The sequence below is a fragment of the Bos mutus genome, chromosome 1 (genome assembly GCF_027580195.1).
Source record: "Bos mutus isolate GX-2022 chromosome 1, NWIPB_WYAK_1.1, whole genome shotgun sequence".
Classification (NCBI taxonomy): Eukaryota; Metazoa; Chordata; class Mammalia; order Artiodactyla; family Bovidae; genus Bos; species Bos mutus.
In genome coordinates this window covers 10,250,539-10,274,380 of record NC_091617.1, presented here as the reverse complement: position 1 = coordinate 10,274,380, position 23,842 = coordinate 10,250,539, and positions in this window count along the sequence as shown.

The following is a 23,842-nucleotide window of genomic DNA, read 5'->3' as shown; positions in this document are numbered from 1 at the left end:
ATGGTCTCCCTGGAAAAATAATATTTAATCAGATGCATACATTTTATAAATAATCAAAAAGGTTGTAGATGCAGGAAACAGCCAAGGTAAAGGTCTGAGGAAGTTGAAATTAGAATATCGAATAAAAGAAGGAATTCCAGTGTGGTTATAGCCTAAGGGACTTGATCCTCAGAGCCTCAATCTTGTGGGAAAATGGAGGCCAAGGCAAGTTAAAGAAGAACTGCTATCTTTATGGCTCATCATCTCACCCTTTCCTTCAGTGCTTTGGTCCACTGTTGAACTCCATTTCCCAGCCTCCTTTGTAATAATTTAAGATCATGTCATGACTATAACCATTAAAACATGGCAATAAATATTTCATGTCTCTTCCAAGTTTACTTCAAAAGACTCTTTTGCATAACTCTCCATGAATTTTCCCCAGTCTTGATTTAGAAGTCATCTGTTGAAGCAGGCTGAGTCACAAAATGAGCTTTTTATAAATTCTCTATGATGGAAAGTCGTATGCTTATCAGGAAAGCTGATTTGGACTTCACATGGGTAAAAATATAAGCAACTACTAAATATTTGGGATTTATCTGTTGTAACAGAATTATCTAAACTAATTTATTTGTAAAAACATTTTTTTGATATCTATGTAATTCCATAATTTTCACTGAATCTTTTTTTAAGTGATCTATACTTTATATTATAATACATTTAATTGCTCAGTCTTGTCCTACTCTTTATATGGCCCCATGGACTGTAGCCTGTCAGGCTCTGCTGTCCATGGAATTCTCCAGGCAAGAATAGTGGAGTGGGTAGTGATTCCCTTCTCTAGGGGATCTTCCCAAGTCAGAGACTGAACCTGGCTTTCCTTCATTGCAGGCAGATTCTTTACTGCATAAGCCACCAGAGAAATTTTCAGTCAAGTGTTTGGATCTTATTTTAATGGCAATAATGTAGTTGTTGTTCAGTCGCTCAGTCATGTTCAACTTTTTGTGACACTATGGACTGCAGCATGCCAGTCTTCCCTGTCCTTCACTATCTCCTGGAGCTTGCCCAAACACATGTCCATCACGTTGGTGATGCCATCCAATCATCTTGTCCTCTGTCGTCTCCTTCTCCCATTGCCTTCAAACTTTCCCAGCATCAAGGTCTTTTCCAATGAGTCCACTCTTCGCATCAGGTGGCCAAAGTATTGGAACTTCAGCTTCCTCATCAGTCCTTCCAATGAATATTCAGGGTTGATTCCCTTTAGGATTGACTGGTTGGATCTTCTTGCAGTCCAAGGGACTCTTAAGAGTCTTCTCCAACACCACAGTTTGAAAGCATCAATTCTTCAGCTCTCAGCCTTCTTTATGGTCCAAACTCTCACATCCGTACATGACTACTGGAAAAACCATAGCTTTGACTATATGGACATTTGTCAGCAAAGTGATGTCTCTGCTTTTTAATACACTGTCTAGGTTTGTCATAGCTTTTCTTCCAAGGAGGAAGTATCTTTTAATTTCATGGCTGTAGTCATCATCTGCAGTAATTTTGGAACCCAAGGAAATAAAGTCTGTCACTGTTTCCCTTGTTTCCCCATCTATTTACCATGAAGTGATAGGACTGGATGCCATGATCTTAGCTATTTGAATGTTGGGTTTTATGCTAGCTTTTTAACATTTCTTTTTTACCTTCATCAAGAGAGTCTTTACCTCCTCTTGGCTTTCGGCCGTAAGCAGGACTCTATGGGGCCTTCCCAAGACAGATCCCCCTCCCCATGCCCTTCACCTGCCTCTTCCTGTAGAAAAATTTAACCTTCTAAGTTGTCCCCAGGTTCTAAAGGATAAGTTTAATCAGAAGTGGGAAAATGCATAAAGAAAGGAAAACAGTCAAGTAAGACAGAATAATAATAGTTTAGCCATTAAACAAAATCAAGGACATTTAATTCCTCTTCAAGGACTATATAAAATATTCTGAGCTATGTCTTTTGAGCGTTCTTGCAAATACTGAAAGCCCCACAGGTGGAGGAACTTAACTGTATGCTTCCCAGAAGCACTTAGAGCCCAGACGGGTAGGAACCAGAAGGTTGATGATGTTGACAAGGTGATATTTTACCCTGGCTCCTACGTTCCCATGACAAGACTAATATTTTTGTTGCTTGAGAACATCCTTACTTTTTTGTCACTAAAACATGTGCCAAGTTCACCTTATATACTCTGACCCTATATCTAGAATCATTCACTTCTCCAGGAAACCCTATTTCATTTCACTGAAGAACAGAGTTAGAAACCAGGATCTAGACACTGAGTGTGTTCATTTCTACAGGGATGTCATGCTTGTTGATTCTCTCAGAGAACAAAGCTAGAAAACATATGCATGTATCCTAATCCACGTATACATACTTACCTATAATTATTTATGTACCTTCTCATCTGTAGCTACATTAATCTAAACCTGAATTCATACTAGTATTTCTGACTCTAATTCAGGACTATATGGTTTATTCTAACCCCTCCTCCTGCTAATCGGTAATCCCCCTTTCCAACAGTGAGAAACCTGGCATCCCAATCTGTCATCCACTTATTTATTTGTTCAGTCTTGAAATCCATGCACAACTGTTTCAGAATTATTAACCTGTAATGCTGTAAGAAATAGCTTTATCAATCAGAGTAGAATGCTTATATACAATTCCTTTCATCTTAATGTTAAATTTTTCAATCAAAATATCATACTCCAATGTTTCTTAGGTCAGTCTCTTTACCCTTCACCACTTCAGTGAAGATGTGTCATTAATTTCAATATATTTTGTCACAGACTGCATTCCTTCCCAGTATCCACTGATATTCTTGTTGCTTATATTTTTAATTTGATTATGGTAGATTTGTGCCTCCCAGAAGACTCAGTGGTAAACACACACACACACACACACACACACACACCTGCCTGCTAATACAGGAGATACTGGTTCAGTTCCTGGGTTGGGAAGATCCCCTGGAGAAGGGAATGGCAACCCACTCTGGTATTCTTGCCCAGAAAATTCCATGGACAGAGGAGCCTGGCAGGTTACAGTCCTTGGGGTCGCAAAGAGTTAGACACAATTGAGAACACATGCACACACTCACATGCTAGATATAGTCTTTCTGATATGAAGGTCTCTGGTTTTTTAACAAATGCATAATATCATGTTCTGACTCCTAGGATACAGCATGTATCCAGTATTTCAAAATTTTCTTCTGTCTCCTCTAGTAAAACACTCCCATCTCCTCTCCAAGGTTCTTGATTCAAGAAACTGAATGAATTGTATTATTATCTTTGAAATAAGTAGGCTTATGTGATTATCCAGTTTATATTGAGTCTGAGAGACTTTATGACTCCCACCATGACCAGTTTCTTCTCTGAATTTCAGTAGATGTACCCTGGATATTTCCAGAGGGGTGATGTGAAAGAAGAAAATCACTGAGAGAATGTGCAAAGTTAAGTGAAATGCAACAGATTGGTTCTCTAAATTAGAGGATATATTAAAATCTAGAAACATCTATATTCAACGTCTGTAGAAAGGTAGTTGAAGACTTGTATGTGAAATTAATTAAGAAATAGATCATACAGCACAGGGAAATATTCATTATTTTATAATAAATATAAATGGAGTGTATTTACATTTTCTGTAAAAAATATTGAACCACTACGTTGTACACCAGAAACTAATATAATGTAAATCAATGATAGCTCAATAAATAAAAATTTACACAAATACTTTTAAAAGTCACTGGTTTTAGAGTCATAAGAATTAGGTCCAAACGTAATTGACACTGCCGGAGAAGGCAATGGCACCCCACTCCAGTACTCTTGCCTGGAAAATCCCATGGATGGAGGAGCCTGGTGGGCTGCTGTCCATGAGGTCACTAAGAGTCGGACACAACTGAGCGACTTCACTTTGACTTTTCACTTTCATGCATTGGAGAAGGAAATGGCAACCCACTCCAGTGTTCTTGCCTGGAGAATCCCAGGGATGGGGGAGCCAGGTGGGCTGCCCTCTATGGGGTCGCATAGAGTCGGACATGACTGAAGCGACTTAGCAGCTAATTGACACTGTGGGGCCTTAATTGTCACTCATCATATCTGAGCCAGTGTTTCCACCTATACAAAAGACACATCATTTTTTTTTAAACATTTTTATTACAAAAATAATACAAATGAAAATCTAAAATATTAAAGAAAGACAAAGTCATTTATTTAATGTTCTACAAAACAAAAAAAGCAAGATACAAAGTGTATGAATGGGTATGGTTATGGCTGTAAATAGCACATCAGGTATATAATAAAAAGACATATCATTTTAACTTTACTTAGTCCAATAAGATTATTGGGAGGATTAAAAATAGAAAACCTTGCAACACATTTAATTTTTTTAAATAAGTTACAATTTTTGTTATTAACTTTTTTGAGAACTAGAAATGCTATAGTCACTTCGAAAAACATGCTAGTAAAATTTTTATTTGCCAGCAAGGAAATCTTATACAGAACGGTATAGATTAACTCTGTATATGATGTTTCAAAGTGATTATTGAAAAAGAAAAAAATTTATAATTGTTTCCAACTGAATTCTCTTGGGAGCAGTAATTCTCAACAATTATATCTTTTGGAAAGAAGAAAATAGCACCAACAGTACACTTAATGAAATGACTAATTCTCTATTTTTGTATAAGTAATTCAGGTTTAAAGTTAACATGAATTTTAAAGAAGAAAAAAAATATGGAGGATCTATCTTCAAACTTTTCGAAGAAAAACATTTCTCGACTTCATCTTCAAAATTTGACTTTTATTATTGTTAGTATTAAGGAATTCGAATAACAACTCATGTGCCATGTGCCCACAACTTACATACTAATTTTGCTCTCTGTCTAGTAAGGGTAAAGTCATTTGACAGAATGGTGATTGTGACTGTGTGTGATGTCAGGCCAAAATCCAAAAATTGTCTATGACTCTCAGTGGCATACTAAGGAATGAAGTGGTTGCAATAATCTCTTGTAGCAGCACAACAACAGAAAAATGATAGTTCTATTTGAAGGCACATTTCACATGTCATTTCATACAGAATGTACACAGCCTAGAGACTGGGGAAAAAACATGGGATTTCTAGCTAAAATCTAATGAAGTAGTTAGCAAGGCCCTTCTTCATATGAAAATGTCTAAATATAATTTTAGATCACACTCTGCAAAATGTATATGAAAAATCAAAAGTATGTATGGAACTGATGCTTGAAAATATTACTTTTCCTCCATCAGAATTTGAAAATGTAAGTCATTACTTCAGTGATAGACATAGTTCTTAACAGCGATCAGCATGAAAACTAGTGAATGATTATTAGAAATAAGCTGGAATCAGGTTTGTATAAGACTCTCTAATTTTTCCTTCCCTGATAGCTCAGCCGGTAAAGGATCCACCTGCGATGCAGGAGACCCCAGTTTGTTTCCCGGGTTGGGAAGTTCCACGGGAGAAGGGATAGACTACCCACTCCAATGTTCCTCGGCCTCGTTTGTGGCTCAGCTGGTAAAGAATCTGCCTACAATGCGAGACTCCTGGATTTGATCCCTGGGTTGGGAAGATCCCCTGGAAAAGGGAAAGGCTACCCACTCCAGTATTCTGGCCTGGAGAATTCCGTGACAGTCCATGGGGTCGCAAAGAGTCAGACACGACTGAGCAACTTTCACTTCACTCTAATTTTTGATCTATAAAAAATTAAGTGTTTTTTTCCTAAACTTTTCAGCCTCACACTTCAGGCTGCTATAAAGATAAATGATCTCAGAAAGTGCTACATAAACAAGTTAACAGTAAAAGAGCTTCTAAATATGAAGTGGGGACCTTATGGCTCTAGGATAAAGGCAGGAATGCAAGACACTTGTCAAATTCTAAAGGAGCATCCTGATCTAAATTTAGAGAAGCTGGCGGTGGATCAAATGCCCAAGAGGAATTAAGAAAACTGTTTCTTCAGTTATACATACATTGCCAGGATTGTGTTGGCAAGAGAAATTTGTGTGCTTAACTATCATAAAGAGAGAAGGGGAGAAGAGTGTGCTGACCATTTGCCTGAATTAAAAATAATGTGCTATAAACAAGTAAACTGAAGAAATAGTTTTCATTATTCCCAGTCTTGATTTTGTGACATGGCTGCTCTTGGAGGATATTCTGTTACCTCCTATGGATGGAATCTATACCTCTTCTTCTCTATAGACTGGATGTTTATGACTCCATAGATAGTGTTTTGGTTCAGTTGCTCAGATGTCCGACTCTTTGAGACCCCATGGACTGCAGTATGCCAGGCTTCCCTGTCTTTCACCGTCTCCCAGAGCTTGCTCAAACTCATGTCCAAGTCAGTGATGCCATCCAATCATCTCATCCTCTGTTATCCTCTTCTCTTCCTGCCTTCAATCTTTCCCAGCATCAGTGTCTTTTCTAAGGAGTCAGTTCTTCGCATCAGGCAGCCAAAGTATTGGAGCTTCAGCTTTAGCATCAGACCTTCCAGTGAACATTCAGGACTGATTTCCTTTAGGATTGACTGATTTGATCTCCTTGAAATCCAAGGGACTGTCAAGACACTTCTCCAACTCACAGTTCAAAAGCATCAATTCAAAAAAAAAAAAAAGCATCAATTCTTCGACTCTCAGCTTTCTTCATACTCCAACTCACATCCATACATGGCTATTGGAAAAAACCATAGCTTTGACTAGATGGACCTTTGTCAGCAAAGCAATGTCTCTGCTTTCTAATATGGTGTCTAGGTTTGTCATAGTTTTTCTTCCAAGGAGCAAGACTCTTTTAATTTCATGGCTGAAGTCACCATCTGCAGTGATTTTGGAGCCCAAGAAAATAAAGTCTCTCGCTGCTTCCATTGCATCCCTCCAAACTTTAAATGTTAAATACTAATGCCCAAGGTGATAGTATAGGAAGTTTGGCCTTTAAGAAGTGATTTGTTCATGAGTAGAGCTCTCATAAATGAAATGAATGCCCTTACAAAGGAGACCCCAGTGAGCTTCCTTGCCCTTCTGCCATGTGAGGACACAGCAAAAGGATAGCCCTCGATGAACTCACCAGGCCCCAAATCTGCCAGAGCCTTGACGTTCAGCTTCCAGCAACCAGAATTATGAAAAATAAATATATGTTGTTAATAAGAACAACCTAGTCTGGTGGTTTCAAGACACAGTGACAGGACTCTAGATTAACTCTGGAGGACAAAATGTTACCATTGTTCCAGAGAAGGGTCTGGGAGTCAGACTCTGCATGATATGAGTTCTAACTTTATAATCGACTGTCTCAGTGACTCCAGGAAGCTGTTGTAAACTTGTTCTGTTTCAGTTAATTTATCTATAAAACTAGAATAATAATACTACCACCTGAAGAGATTGAGAGATTTTAATATTATCTACACACAACTGCTTAGGAAAGTACTTGACCATAATAAATGTCCAATAAATATTAGATCTCATAATTATTAGAAATATTAGATCATCTCCTCATAGATGAATGTTTGTTAAATGTAAATATTTAACACTATAAGATAAAAATCTTAGAGTAAGGAAGTTCTCTCTAAGGAGGACAGCTGGCAAATAGAAAAAAAATATTTTCTTACAGTTCTTGACTTTATTACAAAAGAATCATACAAAGCTATTGGCAGATTGTGTAGGATAGGCTAATAGTGTGTAAATGTTAGCTTAAAATATAGTTTGGGGAACCAGAAGTCAAGCTGAGAAAAAAAGGCAATAATAAGAAAAAGTAACACCCAAATGGTATCTTTTATAACCAATAATGATAGCGTGTCATATGAACAATTATGAGTAATAAGGCACATTTGGGATTCCAGAATTACAAAATATAGCAATATGTAGAGTATGATCCCAAATTATAAAATTGCATTTTTATCTGTGAATGGGTGTGACTGTGTGTACTCACAAGACGGGGAAGACTGAAAAAAATGTGAAAAATATTATTACTGATTTTCTCAAGGTGGTAGAATAATGGGTGTTGATGTCTTTCTCCTATTTTAGAGTCACTCTAATTTTCTACTGTATTTATTAGTCATGCAATTAGATAAGGTTTTTTGATACAAAAGAACAAATCTTTCTATAAATAATGATGAAACATAATCCAGTCAAGCAAAATTGTTAAGACATTTCCTAAAGTTCACATCGTTACCTCAGGAACACTGTTTTACCTCTTACCTTACTGCAAGCTAACAAGTTAGCCTGTAAGTTTCATAGATACAAAAAGACATGAGGTTTCTGGGTCAGAGCAATAGCAGCTGATTACATATAGTTATAGTAAGGGCCAGAGTAACATCTTGCCCCAGTTTTTGAGGCGAATTCTCAGGGCAACATCATGAAGGACAGGTGTTTCCTGCCCACAACCAGGGACGAATCACAGGAGAAGGATTCATCTTCATGTCTCTGGTCTTATACAGGCACCTCTGACAAACTGGCCCTACCTCCTCTCCACAGAGAGACACATTATTTTTATTACTCTGTTATTATTACCTTTATTACTCTGTTATATATGCAGACTACATCATGAGAAACGCTGGGCTGGAAGAAGCACAAGCTGGAATCAACATTGCCGGGAGAAATATCAATAACCTCAGATGTGCAGATGACACCACCCTTATGGCAGAAAGTGAAGAGGAACTCAAAAGCTTCTTGATGAAGGTGAAAGAAGAGAGTGAAAAAGTTGGTTTAAAACTCAACATTCAGAAAACGAAGATCATGGCATCTGATCCCATCACTTCATGGGAAATAGATGGGGAAACAGTGGAAACAGTATCAGACTTTATTTTGGGGGGCTCCAAAATCACTGCAGATGGTGATTGCAGCCATAAAATTAAAAGACGCTTACTCCTTGGAAGAAAAGTTATGACCAACCTAGATAGCATACTGAAAAGCAGAGACCTTACTTTGCTAACAAAGGTCCATCTAGTCAAGGCTATGGTTTTTCCAGCATTCATGTATGGTTGTGAGAGTTGGACTGTGAAGAAAGCTGAGTGCTGAAGAATTGATGCTTTTTAACTGTGGTGTTGGAGAAGACTCTTGAGAGTCCCTTGGACTGCAAGGAGATACAACCAGTCCATTCTAAAGGAGATCAGTCCTGGGATTTCTTTGGAAGGACTGATGCTAAAGCTGAAACTCCAGTACTTTGGCCACCTCATGTGAAGAGTTGACTCATTGGAAAAGACTCTGATGCTGGGAGGGATTGGGGGCAGGAAGAGAAGGGGACGACAGAGGATGAGATGGCTGGATGGCATCACTGATTCGATGGACGTGAGTCTGAGTGAATTCTGGGAGTTGGTGATGGACAGGGAGGCCTGGCGTGCTGCGATTCATGGGGTCGAAAAGAGTCGGACATGACTGAGCAACTGAAACTGACTGACTGACTCTCTTATTATTCAATCTGCTCCAGGGAGTGAAACATCTCTTTATTTTAATAGCTACTTACTTATACAAGCATTCTGAAAAGAAATGAAGTCCATCAAACATGAAAGATCAAGGAAGAACCGTCTTCCATTAAAACCATCTCATTAAGTTATAAAGATGTACTAAGTGTGTCTAGTTGAAGGTGCAAATTCAGTAAATCACCTCATATATGAATATTGCTATCTTAGAAGTCTGACAATGCTATGTTATTGCTGAGTTGCTAAGTCAGGTCTGACTTTATTGTGATCCATAGACTGTAGCTTGCCAGTCTTCTCTGTCTATGGTATTTCCCAGGCAAGAATGCTGGATAAGGTTGCCATTTCATTCTCCAGGGGATCTTCCTGACCCAGGGAACCAACCTGCATTTCCTGATTTGACAGGTAGGTTCTTATCAGGTGGTCTCAAATGGTATAGTTTTCATTTACAAGTGGTACATAAAGAATGAATACTTAACCTTGGTAAAATAATTATCATTGTTTGTATACAAAGTGTTATTTTATATATGTTATGCTCAGCCGTAAAGGATCCACCTGCAATTTAGGAGACTTGGGCTTGATCCCTGGATCCAGAAGTTCTCCTGGAGAAGGAAATGGCAACCCACTCCAGTATTCTTCCCTGGGAAATCCCGTGGACAGAGGAGCCTGGCAGGCTACAGTTCATGAGTTCACAAAAGGGGATGTGGTTCATCAACAGTGGCAACGACAATCTGTATTACATGGACTCAAATACATGGCATTGAATTTCTCTGTAGCTTCTTTTTGACCTATTTTCCTGTTATTTATCTGTTAATGAGAAACCCCAAAATGTTTCTAGTACTCAGGGCTCGAATCCACATCTTTATTATGATTGAAGAACTCAAATGAATGCAACAAACTTGTAAGTGAAAGAAAAATATACTAGAAGGTCATTTGTGGGAAAATGTGTAAATTACAAAGAAGTAGATGGAGAAGGCAATGGCAACCCACTCCAGTACTCTTGCCTGGAAAATCCCATGGACGGAGGAGCCTGGTAGGCTGTAGTCCATTGGGTCGCTAAGAGTCGGACACAACTGAGCGACTTTACTTTCATTTTTCACCTTCATGCATTGGAGAAGGAAATGGCAACCCACTCCAGTGTTCTTGCCTGGAGAATCCCAGGGATGGGGCAGCCTGGTGGGCTGCCGTCTGTGGGGTTGCACAGAGTCGGACACGACTGAAGAGACTTAGCAGCAGCAGCAGCAGATGTTGACCAACTTTATTCAATATTCTAAATGTACTTGTCAGTCCTTGTCTTATTCTCCACAAGCATTTCTTAAAGCTTAACGTAGACAAAACAGAAAAGACAGCAACGTTGATAATACAGAAGTTCATCAGGTCAAAGGTAAGAGAGAGATCAGAAAATAAAACCTCTCATGGACAGTGCTGAGTGCAATAGACTGGCTTTTGCTTCATCATTTGCAAAAGACAAAATTTGTTTTGTCTCTCTTCATTTCAAAAATGTATACCTGAAGCTAATTTTCAGTTCAGTTCAGTTCAGTTGCTTAGTTGTGTCCGACTCTTTTCAACCCCTAGAATCACAGCACGCCAGGCCTCCCTGTCCATCAACAACTCCCAGAGTTCACCAAAACTCATGTTCATCGAAGCGGTGATGCCATCCAGCCATCTCATCCTCTGTCATCCCCTTCTCCTCCTGCCCCCAACCCCTCCCAGCATCAGAGTCTTTTCCTATGTGTCAACTCTTTGCATGAGGTGGCCAAAGAATTGGAGTTTCAGCCTCAGCATCAGTCCTTCCAATGAACACCCAGGACTGATTTCCTTTAGGATGGACTGATTGGATCTCCTTGCAGTCCAAGGGACTCTCAAGAGTCTTCTTCAACACCACAGTTCAAAAGCATCAATTCTTCGGAGCTCAGCTTTCTTCACAGTCCAACTCTCACATTCATACATGACCACAGGAAAAACCATAGCCTTGACTAGACTGACCTTTGTTGGCAAAGTAATGTCTCTGCTTTTGAATATGCTATCCTTTCCTTCCAAGGAGTAAGCGTCTTTTAATTTCATGGCTGCAGTCACCATCTGCAGTGATTTTGGAGCCTCCCAAAAATAAAGTCTGACACTGTTTCCCCATCTATTTCCCATGAAGTGATGGGACCAGATGCCATGATCTTAGTTTTCTGAATGTTGAGCTTTAAGCCAACTTTTTCACTCTTCTCTTTCACTTTCATCAATAGCCTTTTTAGGTCCTCTTCACTTTCTGCCATAAGGGTGGTGTCATTAAGTGAAAACAAGATATGGATAAGAAATGTAGTGATTTTTTTCACTTTATACCTATGACTTTTCACTCATTTGAAAATGCAGAATGAGTAGATACAATACACATACACTTGACCCCTGCCTACAGAACATCAGGGAATTGCAACTTCACTTATAATCTGTAGATACAAAGAGGTGATTGTCTGCAGAGAGCTCTTTCCCCTGATGCTGCAGGGATTAATAGATTTATTGTAGAATATAAGCCATAGTCAAGCTAAGAAGTCAATTCACTAAGGAGAAAATATGAGCTAATTTTTGTAAACACAAGCTTCTTACAGTCAGGTGGAGAGAGGGAGAAAAATGAAAACAACACTTAGGAAAAGGAACTGCATGTTACCTGAGCCAGAACCTGATTGTAAAGGAATTGAGAGAATACAGCACAAAACTCCTAGGGCTCAAATGCACAGAATTCATTTGAGCACCTGAAAGACCAGAAAGTCAGCTGTGTAGACACTAGTCTCTTCTGGAGGCCAAGAGATCAGAAAGGACCTCCGACTGGCATTTGGGTTAACAGGATGACTCCCCAGCTCTCCAGCAATCATGAGCCCTGTTGGTAGATATCTAAGAGTGGATTTTGGTAAGATTCTCACTTCCCACATGAGTCTATTATATATATTTGATTCTTTTTACTTGTTTCTTCTAACCTTAATTTGATAGCACATACAAGGGAGGGCATTAGAATGTCCAATATGCATTTTCTAAGATATTATGAATACAGCTACAATCAAGTAAGTGTTTCCCAATCACCTATTTGTATATCAACAAAATCATTTTTTGAGTCAACTAAATTAATGAATATGTTAGTCGTTCAGTCATGTCCAACTCTTCGTGACCTCATGGACTATGGCCAACCAGGCTCCTCTGTCCATGGAATTCTTGAGTGGGTTGCCATTCTCTCCTTCAGGGGATCTTCCAGACCCAGGGATTGAATCCCAGTTTCCCACATTGCAGGCAGATCCTTTACCATCTGAGCCACCAGGGAAGCATTAGCTAAAATTGTCACTAAAAGAATGATTCAATCACCCAGCCCTCCTACTTGGTGAGCAGACTCGCCTTTCAATGTCTTTCCCCTCCCTATCCCTCTGTCCTGCAATCTAGCTACCTTCAAAACATTTTTTTAAAAAACATTTACAAAATACATTAGGAAAAAAGAAAGAGAGTCTTTTTTTTTTTTTCCTGGGAAGATCCAAATTTAAACATTTACAAACATTAAGTATCTTAATAGAAATTAATAAACATGTCATTCTCTATACTGTATTAACCTGGATTCTCTTAAGCTCAAATAACCTAATAATGAGGTAGGTGGTGGTGAAGGAGGAGGGAAAGCAACAATTATTTATTTATTTTTGCATTTCAATGCTCTCTGAATTTCCCTTGGTGGTGGTGGTTTAGTCCCTAAGTCATGTCCGAGTCTTTCGACCCCATGGACTGTAGCCCGCCAGGCTCCTCTGTCCATGGGATTTTCCAGGCAAGAATACTGGAGTGGATTGCCATTTCCTTCTCCAGGGGATCTTCCCTACCCAGCAATTGAACCCAGGTCTCCTGTGTTGCAGGCAGATTCTTTGCCTACTGAGCTATCTCTTTAATTGTCTTGGGTTTTCCTGTACCCTGAAACCATATATTCACTGGTAAATTCACCTGTGACATGGTGCAAATGAGAGAGAAATACCAGGATCACCCACCTAGTTTCACTTTGGCTCTTTAGTGTGCATATCTTCATTTCTCTATATATTACCTTTTTGCTGAAATTCCTTTTTTTTAGAGTGTTCTAACTTCCTCACACTTGCCTCTACATCATCCCACAGGTACAAAGAGATGCCAAAGCTAGATCTCAAACACAGGCCCTTTGCTCATTTTAATGACTTTCTTCTAGAACCTCTCTTCTAGAGTATATGTCATATTGACAATCACCTTAAATTATTAAGATAGTGGCTATTCAATTCAGGCACCTAAAAAATACTGAAGCAGGACATTGGTTAGCAGAGCTTGTCCTCCACTTTTCAAATCTTATTGGTGGAGCACTGTCTCCTTCATCCATGTGTCTGCCGTTGGTTATTTCACTTGAGGTACCTTTAACTCTGAGCAAAACTGCAAAGGTGACATTTATCTTTGGTGATCTATTTGGTGTTGAGAAACTCACTGTACTCTGCTTTTTCTATCCTTAAAACCTATTTTCAAAAAAACATCTGCCTTGAATTATGTTCCCATTTTAGTCATCTTAAAGTAAAGTCATCAAATAACTGAACTTCAAGTAATCTGTATAGTCAGCAGTAATAATTTCTGCTGTAATTACTTGTACCTAAAATAATTTTGAAAACTCTTATTATACTATGTGAATTTTTTTTTAGAATTTCTAGAGAATGGAAGTTATTTTTTAAAAAATTATGTATTTCAATATCCCTGAAATCAGTCATCACAGATATTATCTTGTTCCCCTAAGAAATTAGTCTTATTGGACAAGGATTTATCCAATTTTTAAATTGTTGTACACCTAGAAAAGAGTGTATTTTTATAAACATCTGTTAATAATAATGGTCATTGCATCATCCATTGACTCATCTGAGGATTAATTACCTATTATTCATGAGGCCTTATCATCATCCTATATTTACTGTGTATAGGTATTTAGCTATAAAATAAGGGTAAAAATGAATAGTGATTACATTAAATGATACTAAATTTAATCACTGAGTACCTTAAATATGCCAAGCACATTGAAAAATTTATCAACTTTGGCATGAAAAATATAATTTTTTCTGCCTATTTGTACAAAAGGAGCACTTTGTTTTTAGAATTATCTTTATATCTATTTATATCTATAGAGCTGAACTTGTCAGATAACTTATGCACTTTTATTAGTTTGTTTCAAGATAGCAGTTGTTGATTTAATTCTGTTGTCAATTTTAACCCCAAGGTGATTAAATATTTCACAATACTTGTTTCCATTTCATTCAGTCACCTCAAAATTAAATTGTAAGTGTCTTAAAATTCATAATATAAAATATGAAGCATCAGAGAATCTGCAGATGTCACCAGTAGGCAAGTAGTCACAGGAAACCTATGACAGGGATTTTAATATTTACATAGCACTTCAAAATATATCAACAAGGTTTGCATAAGAATCTTGATGTTCTGTCACTGATCTATTTCTGGAATAAAGTTGTAAATGTTCAAGAATGTGGCTTTTATACTGTACTATTATAGCAAAGTGAGCTCCATAAACTAAAAAGAACATAAATTATACACACACACACACACACAGTCACACACGCTATTGAGAGAAAGGAGAATTAAGAGAAGAAAATGGGGGTGAGATATAGACCTGCTTATTGAGTACTAACTACACATCTGTCTTTTTGCTAGGTATTTCATTCAACCCTCAAATTACATCTGTTATCCACATTTAACAGAAAAGATGCCTGAACACGTAATAATTTGTAATAATTAACCTAGAGTTCAAACTCAGATTATCTGGTTCCTGAAAACAAATTATTTCTTCAACCCAATGAAGACTATTATAAAAGTATATTTTCTCCTTTGATCTCAGCTTTTCATTTCAAGTATAAATCTAAAAGAAACAAGAATGAAGTCTCAAATCCATTGACTCAAATCCACCTCCTTTGTTGTAGTCAATTCATGGACACACCCAAAAGTATTTTTATATGAGATGCTCTCTCCATCTCTTTCTTTTTCTTTTTTTAAAAATTTTATTTTATGTTTAAACTTTACATAATTGTATTAGTTTTGCCAAATATCAAAATGATCCGCCACAGGTATACATGTGTTCCCCATCTTGAACCCTCCTCCCTCCTCCCTCCCCATACCATCTCTTTCTATCTCTTGCTCTATGTCTCTGTTCTCTTTACATACTTTCCCTAGAAAATTATACAGTTACCTTAGACTTAGTGTACAAATCTATATCTATTAATCAGTCATTGCTTAAATACACATATATACATGCAAAATGTCACATATTCAAAACATCATGTAAATCTGTCCTCTTTTTTCTATTCTGTACTAAATATACAGGAATGAGTGAGTGAAAGTTGCTCAGTCATGTCCAACTCTTTTGCAACTCCATGGAATGTAGCCCACCAGGCTCCTCTGTCCATGGGATTTTCCAGGCAAGAATAGTGGAAAGGGTTGCCATTTCCTTCTCCAGGGGATCTTCCCAACCCAGGGATCAAACTCACATTTCCTGCATTACAGGTGGATTCTCTACCACTGAGCCACCAGGGAAGCCTGAAGTTGACTAATTCTTCACTCTTCTCTGTATTACTTTTTTTTTTTTTTTTTTGGTGTTCAGTCTCTCTGATTCTGAGCTTGGTCATAGAATTTGCTTTGTCCAGTGACAAATGAGTAGATGTGACTTAACTAGAAACCTGTAAAAGGTACTTTTGCTTTTTCACTCTGCTTTTGTCCCTCTGCCATTGGCATGAGAAATGCTAAGACAAGCTTGCTAGGGAATGAAAGGTTTATGAAGCTCAGTCAAATTGCCCTAATCATTTCAAGGGAAGGCTATCCCAGACCAGTATCAGACAGATGGTCATGAAATATCTGAGTGATCCCAGCCAAGATCAAAGAGAGTTAAAAAGCAACCTGACCAGCCACTAACTTACAAAAATAAACACTTAGACTGTGTGCTCTGTCAATAGCTATGCCAATAATCCAGACACTTTCCCCCTACCATTGGCTAAATATAGAGTCTATATTTTTCCAGGCTATATGTGCCTGGAAAATATGATAACTATAATATAACTAATCTTTAACCAAACACATCTTTAATTCACCCTTCCCAATACTGGGGTTTCAGCTTTATTTTTACATGATAAGCAATAAAATGTTCTTGATCAAAACCCCCTGGAAATCCTGTTACATATCAAATCAATCCAAATATCCTAATGACCACACCCACACATATTTCTCACCCTCCAGGGTAGAATTGAAATCCCACTTCCCTCTTAGTAACCAGCCAAGAGTAATTTCTTTCTTTTCAGAGCTCACCTAGTTCTCTGTTGGTACATATCTTATGGCGCTGACCACATTCTGATTTGTAAAATAGTTCATATGCACATAAATCTTATCTTTACTTTATACTCTCCTCTATAAATAAGGGCAGAGATGGGGGTTGTCATCTGCTATCAATCTACCAAACTTTGTGCATGTTCCTTCACCCATTTACCATAATTACCACTTCACTCCCTAGTGGCTCAGTGGTAAAGAATCCACCTTCAATGCAAGAGATACATGCAGAAGTCATGGGTTTGATCCCTGGGTCAGGAATATCCCCTGGAGGAGGAAATGGCAACCCACTCCAGTATTCTTGCCTGGAAAATCCCATGGACAGAGGAGCCTGATGGGCTAGAGTCTATGGGGTCACAAAAAAGTAGGACACAACTTAGTGAAACAACAACAAACAAAAACCACTGCACTCCATCCATGACTTCAATTTCAGACATTCCAATTTCCAGCCACTAATTCTGTTCCCTCTAGTCTCTTACTGGAGAAGGCAATGGCAACCCACTCCACTACTCTTGCCTGGAAAATCCCATGGATGGAGGAGCCTGGTGGGCTGCTGTCTATGGGGTCGCATAGAGTCGGACACAACTGAAGCGACTTAGCAGCAGCAGCAGCAGCTAGTCTCTTATCTCAACAATTCCTCTATCTCATCAGATTGTTCACCCTTTTCAAGGCTCCAAAGGAACTTTTTATCACACAGTTAAAACAATATGGTTTGTTATTATACATTTCTGCATTTTACCTTCTACTCCCTTGGAACTCTCTCTGTCTTAATCACTTGGTAAAACATCAGTTTAGCTTGAATAAAATTCTCTGTCCCTTCTACACCTGCACACTTGTAGTTGTGCATGGTTGGAGAGAAATATGCAACAATTGCATTGGTTAATTTTAGGTATCAAGTTAAATAGGCCATCAGTTCAGTTCAGTTCAGTCACTCAGTCATGTCTGAATCTTTGAGACCCCATGGACTGCACATGCCAGGCTTCCATAACCAACTGTTTATCACCAACTCCCAGAGTTGGCTCAAACTCATGTCCATCACCAACTCTCATGCTCTGTTGTCCCCTTCTTCTCATGCCTTCAAACTTTCCCAGCATTAGGACCTTTTCCAATGAGTCAGTTCTTCACATTAGGTGGCCAAAGTATCGGGGTTTCAGTTTCAGCATCAGTCCTTCTAATGAATATTCAGGACTGATTTCCTTTCACATTGACTGGTTGGATCTCCTTGCAGTCCAAGGGATTCTCAAGAGTCTTCTCCAACACCACAGTTCAGAAACATCAATTCTTGGGCACTCAGCTTTCTTCATAGTCCAACTCTCACATCCATACATGACTACTGGAAAAACCATAGATTTGACTAGACAGACCTTTGTTGGTAAAGTAATGTTTATGTTTTTTAATATGCTGTCTAGGTTGGTCATAGCTTTTCTTCCACGGAGCAAGTATCTTTTAATTTCATGGCTGCAGTCACCATCTGCAGTGATTTTGGACCCCAAAAAAATAAAGTCTGTCACTGTTTCCCCATCTGTTTGCCATGAAGTGATGGGACCAGATGCCGTGATCTTAGTTTTTTGAATCTTGAGTTTTAAGCCAGCTTTTTCACTCTCTTTCACTTTCATCAAGAGGCTGTTTAGTTCCTCTTCACTTTTGACCATAAAATGGTGTCATCTGTGCATCTGAGGTTATTGATATCCTGGCAATCTTGATTCCAGCTTGTGCTTCATCCAGTCCAGCATTTCACATGATGTACTCTGCCTATAAGCTAAATAAGCAGTGGGACGTTATACAGCGTTGATGTACTCCTTTCCCAATTTGGAGTTCCATGTCTGGTTTTAACTGTTGTTTCTTGACCTGCATACAGATTTCTCAGGAGGCAGGTAAGGTGATCTGCTATTCCCATCTCCTGAAGCATTTTTCACAGGTGTGATCTACACAGTCAAAGGCTTTGGTATAATCAATAAAGCAAAAGCAGATGTTTTTCTGGAATCTCTTGCTTTTTCTATAATCCAATGGATGTTGGCAATTTGACCTCTGGTTCCTTTGCCTTTGCTAAAACCAGCTTGAATATCTGGAAGTTCTCGGTTCACGTACTATTGAAGCATTGCTTGGAGAATTTTCAGCATTATATTGTTAGAGTGTGAGATGAGCGTAATCATGTGGTAGTTTGAGCATTCTTTGGCATTGTCTTTCTTTGGGATAGGAATGAATCTGACCTTTTCCAGCCCTGTGGCCACTGCTGAGTTTTCCAAATTTGCTGACATATTGAATGCAGCACTTTCACAGCATCATCTTTTGGAATTTAAAAGAGCTCAACTGGAATTTCATCACATCCACTATCTTTGTTCATAGTGATGTTTTCTAAGGCCCCTTGACTTTGCATTCCAGGATGTCTGGCTCTAGATGTGTGATCACACCATCCTGGTTATCTGGGCCATGAAGATCTGTTTTGTATAGTTCTTCTGTGTATTCTTGCCACCTTTTCTTAATATCTTCTGCTTCTGTTAAGTCCATACTATTTCTGTCCTTTATTGTGCCCATCTTTGCATCAAATGTTCCTTTGGTATCTCTAATTGTCTTGAAGAAATCTCTAGTCTTTCCCATTCTATTGTTTTCCTCTATTTCTTTACACTGATCACTGAGGAAGGCTTTATCTCTCCTTGCTATTCTTTGGAACTCTGCATTCAAATAGGTATATCTTTTCTCTTCCCCTTTGCCTTTTGCTTCTCTTCTTTTCTCAGCTATTTGTAAGGCCTCCTCAGAGAACTTTTTTGCCTTTTTGTATTTCTTTTTCTTGGGGATCTTGATCACTGCCTGCTGTACAATGTCATGAACCTCTGTCTATAGTTCTTCAGGCACTCTGTCTATCAGATCTAACCCCTTGAATCTTTTTGTCACTTCCATTGTATAATCATAAGGGATTTAATTTAGGTGATACCTGAATGGCAAAGTGGTTTTCCCTACTTTCTTCAATTTAAATCTCAATTTTGCATTAAGGAATTCATGAGCTGAGCCACAGTCAGCTCCCAGTCTTGTTTTGCTGAGTGTATAGAGCTTCTCCATCTTTGGCTGCAAAGAATATCATCAATCTGATTTTGGTATTGACCATCTGATGATATCCATGAGTAGAGGCTTCTCTTGTGTTGTTGGAAGAGGGTCATAGCAAATGGGCCATAAGTTTCCCAGATATCTGGTTAAATATCATTCCGGATGGTGTGTCTATGAGGCTATTCCTGGATGAGATTAACATTTGAATGGATTAACTGGGTAAAGCAGATTGCCCTCCCTATGGGGGTGGGCTTCATCCAATTCAATGGCCAAACTAGGACAAAAAAGCTGAACAAGAGGAGAATATTCATTTTCTCTTTCTTTCTCTCTCCGTTTCACTCATTCTCTTCAGGCTGATCATTTCTCTTCAGAAAATGATCTCCTGTTTTCAGACAGACTCAGTCTCAGACTAGAACTTACATCAGCAATCCTCCTGGTTCTTAGAACTTTAGTCTCAGACTGGAATTTACACTATCAGGTCTCTTGGGTCTTCAGCTTGCCAATTGCAAATCTGGAGCCTGACTAATCATGTGAGTCACTTCTTTATTATTCGCCTCTTTTCCCTTACTTTCTTTTTCATTTTTTCACTCTTCTTTCTCTCTCTGTCTCTCTCTCATATATGTATGTGTGTATATACACAAATAAATAAATACACACATATATATGGCCACTGAGCCACCAGGGAAGCCTGTGCACACATACATTTATAGATATGTGAAAATCCAATAGATAATTTACAAAAATCATAGATACTATTAGGTATATATACTATGGATGGATAAAGATATAAAAGTGAAAGTGAAGTCACTCAGTTGTGCCCGACTCTTAGCGACCCCATGGACTGCAGCCTACCAGGCTCCTCCATCCATGGGATTTTCCAGGCAAGAGTACTGGAGTGGGGTGCCATTGCCAGATATAAATATAAATATATATTTTTGTATATACTATTGGTTGTGTTTCTCTTTAGAACACTGACTGCAGCAACCAAGTTGATTCATCTCACTTTAAATTCATGACCAATAATTTTAATCTGGCCTTTAGTGCTATATGACAAGCAATAAATTCCCTTTGTTAATTTACTCAATATTAAATGACCAAATAATAACTCTCCCCATTGTTTTAGTCTCCCAACTTTTTTTCCCCATCCTTATCATCAAATAGATCAACCATTAAATAATGAGTTTCCACACATTCTTGCCTCCATTCTATCAATTTGTATTTGTGTCTGTTTGTGCTCACAGAATTATGCAGTACAGTGAGCAGACTCTGATGTCCTATAACTTAAGTTTGAGTTGCAGATCTGGATCTTTTATCAGCATGACCTCAGATAAGCAATTTAACTACTTTGGGCCTAGATATCTCATAAGTGAAATGAAGAAAATGTTAGTACTTTCTCAAAATGTTGTGAGACTTCCTTGGTGGCTCAGTGGTAAAGAACCCACCTGCAGTACAGGAGCCAAGGTTTTGATCTCTGGGTTGGGAAGATCCCCTGGAGAAGGAAATGGCAACTCTCTCCAGTATTCTTGGCCAGATAATTCCATTGACAGAGATTCCTGGTGGGCTATAGTCCATTGGATCTCAAAGAGTCAGACACAACTGAGCAACTAAGCATGAAACATAATGTTGTATTCAATGAATTAAGAATACATAAGTTATTTTGAAATGTACGTAGCTGACTATCACTGTATAGATGCTATCTATTTTTTCATTATTAATTCTATGCTGATTTGGGTGTGATTTCTGATATTTTTTCTATTTATTTTATCATGTACATTTTGTCATGTTATTTAGTACTCCACAAAATAACACAAGTTCATTAAATGTTCCATTCTATGACTTGATGTGTTTAATATATTCATCCACTTATTTATTTTAATCCAAGTCTGTCAGTGGCAGCTAAGTTTCTCAGGAATAACTCAATTGGAAACAATCCAGAAGAAGTGGAAATAGAAACAACACTTAGAGTGCCTCAAATAGCTACAGGAATATGTCCATCATTCTCTCTGGAGACTGCACCAAAGAATATAGCTTTTCTTCCCAACATCATGTTCAAATCTTTAATCATGTAACTAAAAATCTTCTTAGGGTCTTTTGCAAGTATTAAGGACACTGTGGAAGCAGATTTCTCTCTTTCTTGCTGAGAGTATGCTTCCCAGAAGGAAAAAAAAAAATGGGTCCAAATATAGGGTATATTTTAGTTCACTCTTTTATAACCTCTGCGTGTGTCAAGGGGACTATCCAATACAGTGAGTCACTTCCCTACTACCAAAAGCAGTGATTAAAATATAAAATGCATGAAGTTCCCAAGTCATCAGAGACTTTTATAGACAGGGATTGATGTTGTATTTTTTATTGGCTAACCTATAGTATAGAAATAAAACGTGTACATTTTTCTCAGTCTGAAACTTGAGCAAAGTCATAATAAAATAGATTTTGATTACTTCTAAGACAATTCTAGAAATATTTGTACATAATATGTGTGTGTATTATAAATATTTTTCCATAAGCTAGCCAGTTTTCTACCAGAAAAATAAACGTAAATAAAATTACCTTCTCACAAACTTCCTGCTCCTTATTACCTTTCCAGATGGGCATATAGTTATTGAATATCTCATATAATGGTAAATTATTTAGTTGAGGCCTGTCCCTCCAGAAATTTAAATACAATAATATCCCATAGTTATAAAGTACATGTTCAGCCTTTTTACCATTACAAAATGTTTTGTGAATTTGTGTATTTTTATTTTCCTTTACAAAAGCTTTTATTCAGTAAAATGCACAGATTCTAAGTGTTTAGTTCAATGCATTTGATAAAGCCTAGCACATTTCTGTCATGACAGAAAACTTCCTTGTGTCTCTTTGAGTGTCTATGAGACCCATTCATGTGTTTGTACATTTAAGTAGTGGGTTCCCTATGCTATATAGTAGTTCCTTATTAGTTTTACATATACAATACTCCATAATGACATATGTGAGAAAAGAATCTAAAAAGAGTAAAATTATGCATATGTAAAACTGATTCACTTTGCTGTAAGCAGAGAGTAAAACTACGTTGTAAATCAACTAAATTTCAATGAAAATTTTAAATAAATAGTGGTTTTCCCTTCAGTGCTGAGTTGTGCTACATTATGCGAGTTTACTACAATGTGTTTATCATGTTCTCTTGTTGATAGGCATTTGGTTTGTTTCCAGATCTAGATTAATATGGTTTATAGTTATGGATTATTGGCTAATTTATAGTGATATATCCATGTATGTGTGTGCACTTATATGTATATTTCCAACATCAGATAGATATGTTCTATAGTAGCTAAACTATAAGCTACTGATTCATTTCCTTAATGGTGTTTTTCATGAGCATAAATGATAGATTTTAATCTTGTTTAATTTATCAACTTTTTCCCATTTGAATTGTTCTTTTTACATTCTCTCTGAAAAATGAAAGCCAATCTCCATGGTCATAAATATACTCCCCTGTGTATGCAGGTCAGGAAGCAACAGTTAGAACTGGACATGGAACAACAGACTGGTTCCAAATAGGAAAAGGAGTACGTCAAGGCTGTATATTGTCACCCTGCTTATTTAACTTATATGCTGAGTACATCATGAGAAAGGCTGGACTGGAAGAAACACAAGCTGGAATCAAGATTGCCGGGAGAAATATCAATAACCTCAGATATGCAGATGACACCACCCTTATGGCAGAAAGTGAAGAGGAACTCAAAAGCCTCTTGATGAAAGTCAAAGTGGAGAGTGAAAAAGTGGGCTTAAAGCTCAACGTTCAGAAAACGAAGATGGTGGCATCCGGTCCCATCACTTCATGGGAAATAGATGGGAAAACAGTGTCAGACTTTATTTTTCTGGGCTCCAAAATCACTGCAGATGGTGACTGCAGCCATGAAATTAAAAGACACTTACTCCTTGGAAGGAAAGTTATGACCAACCTAGATAGCATATTCAGAAGCAGAGACATTACTTTGCCAACAAAGGTCCATCTAGTCAAGGCTATAGTTTTTCCTGTGGTCATGTATGGATGTGAGTTGGACTGTGAAGAAGGCTGA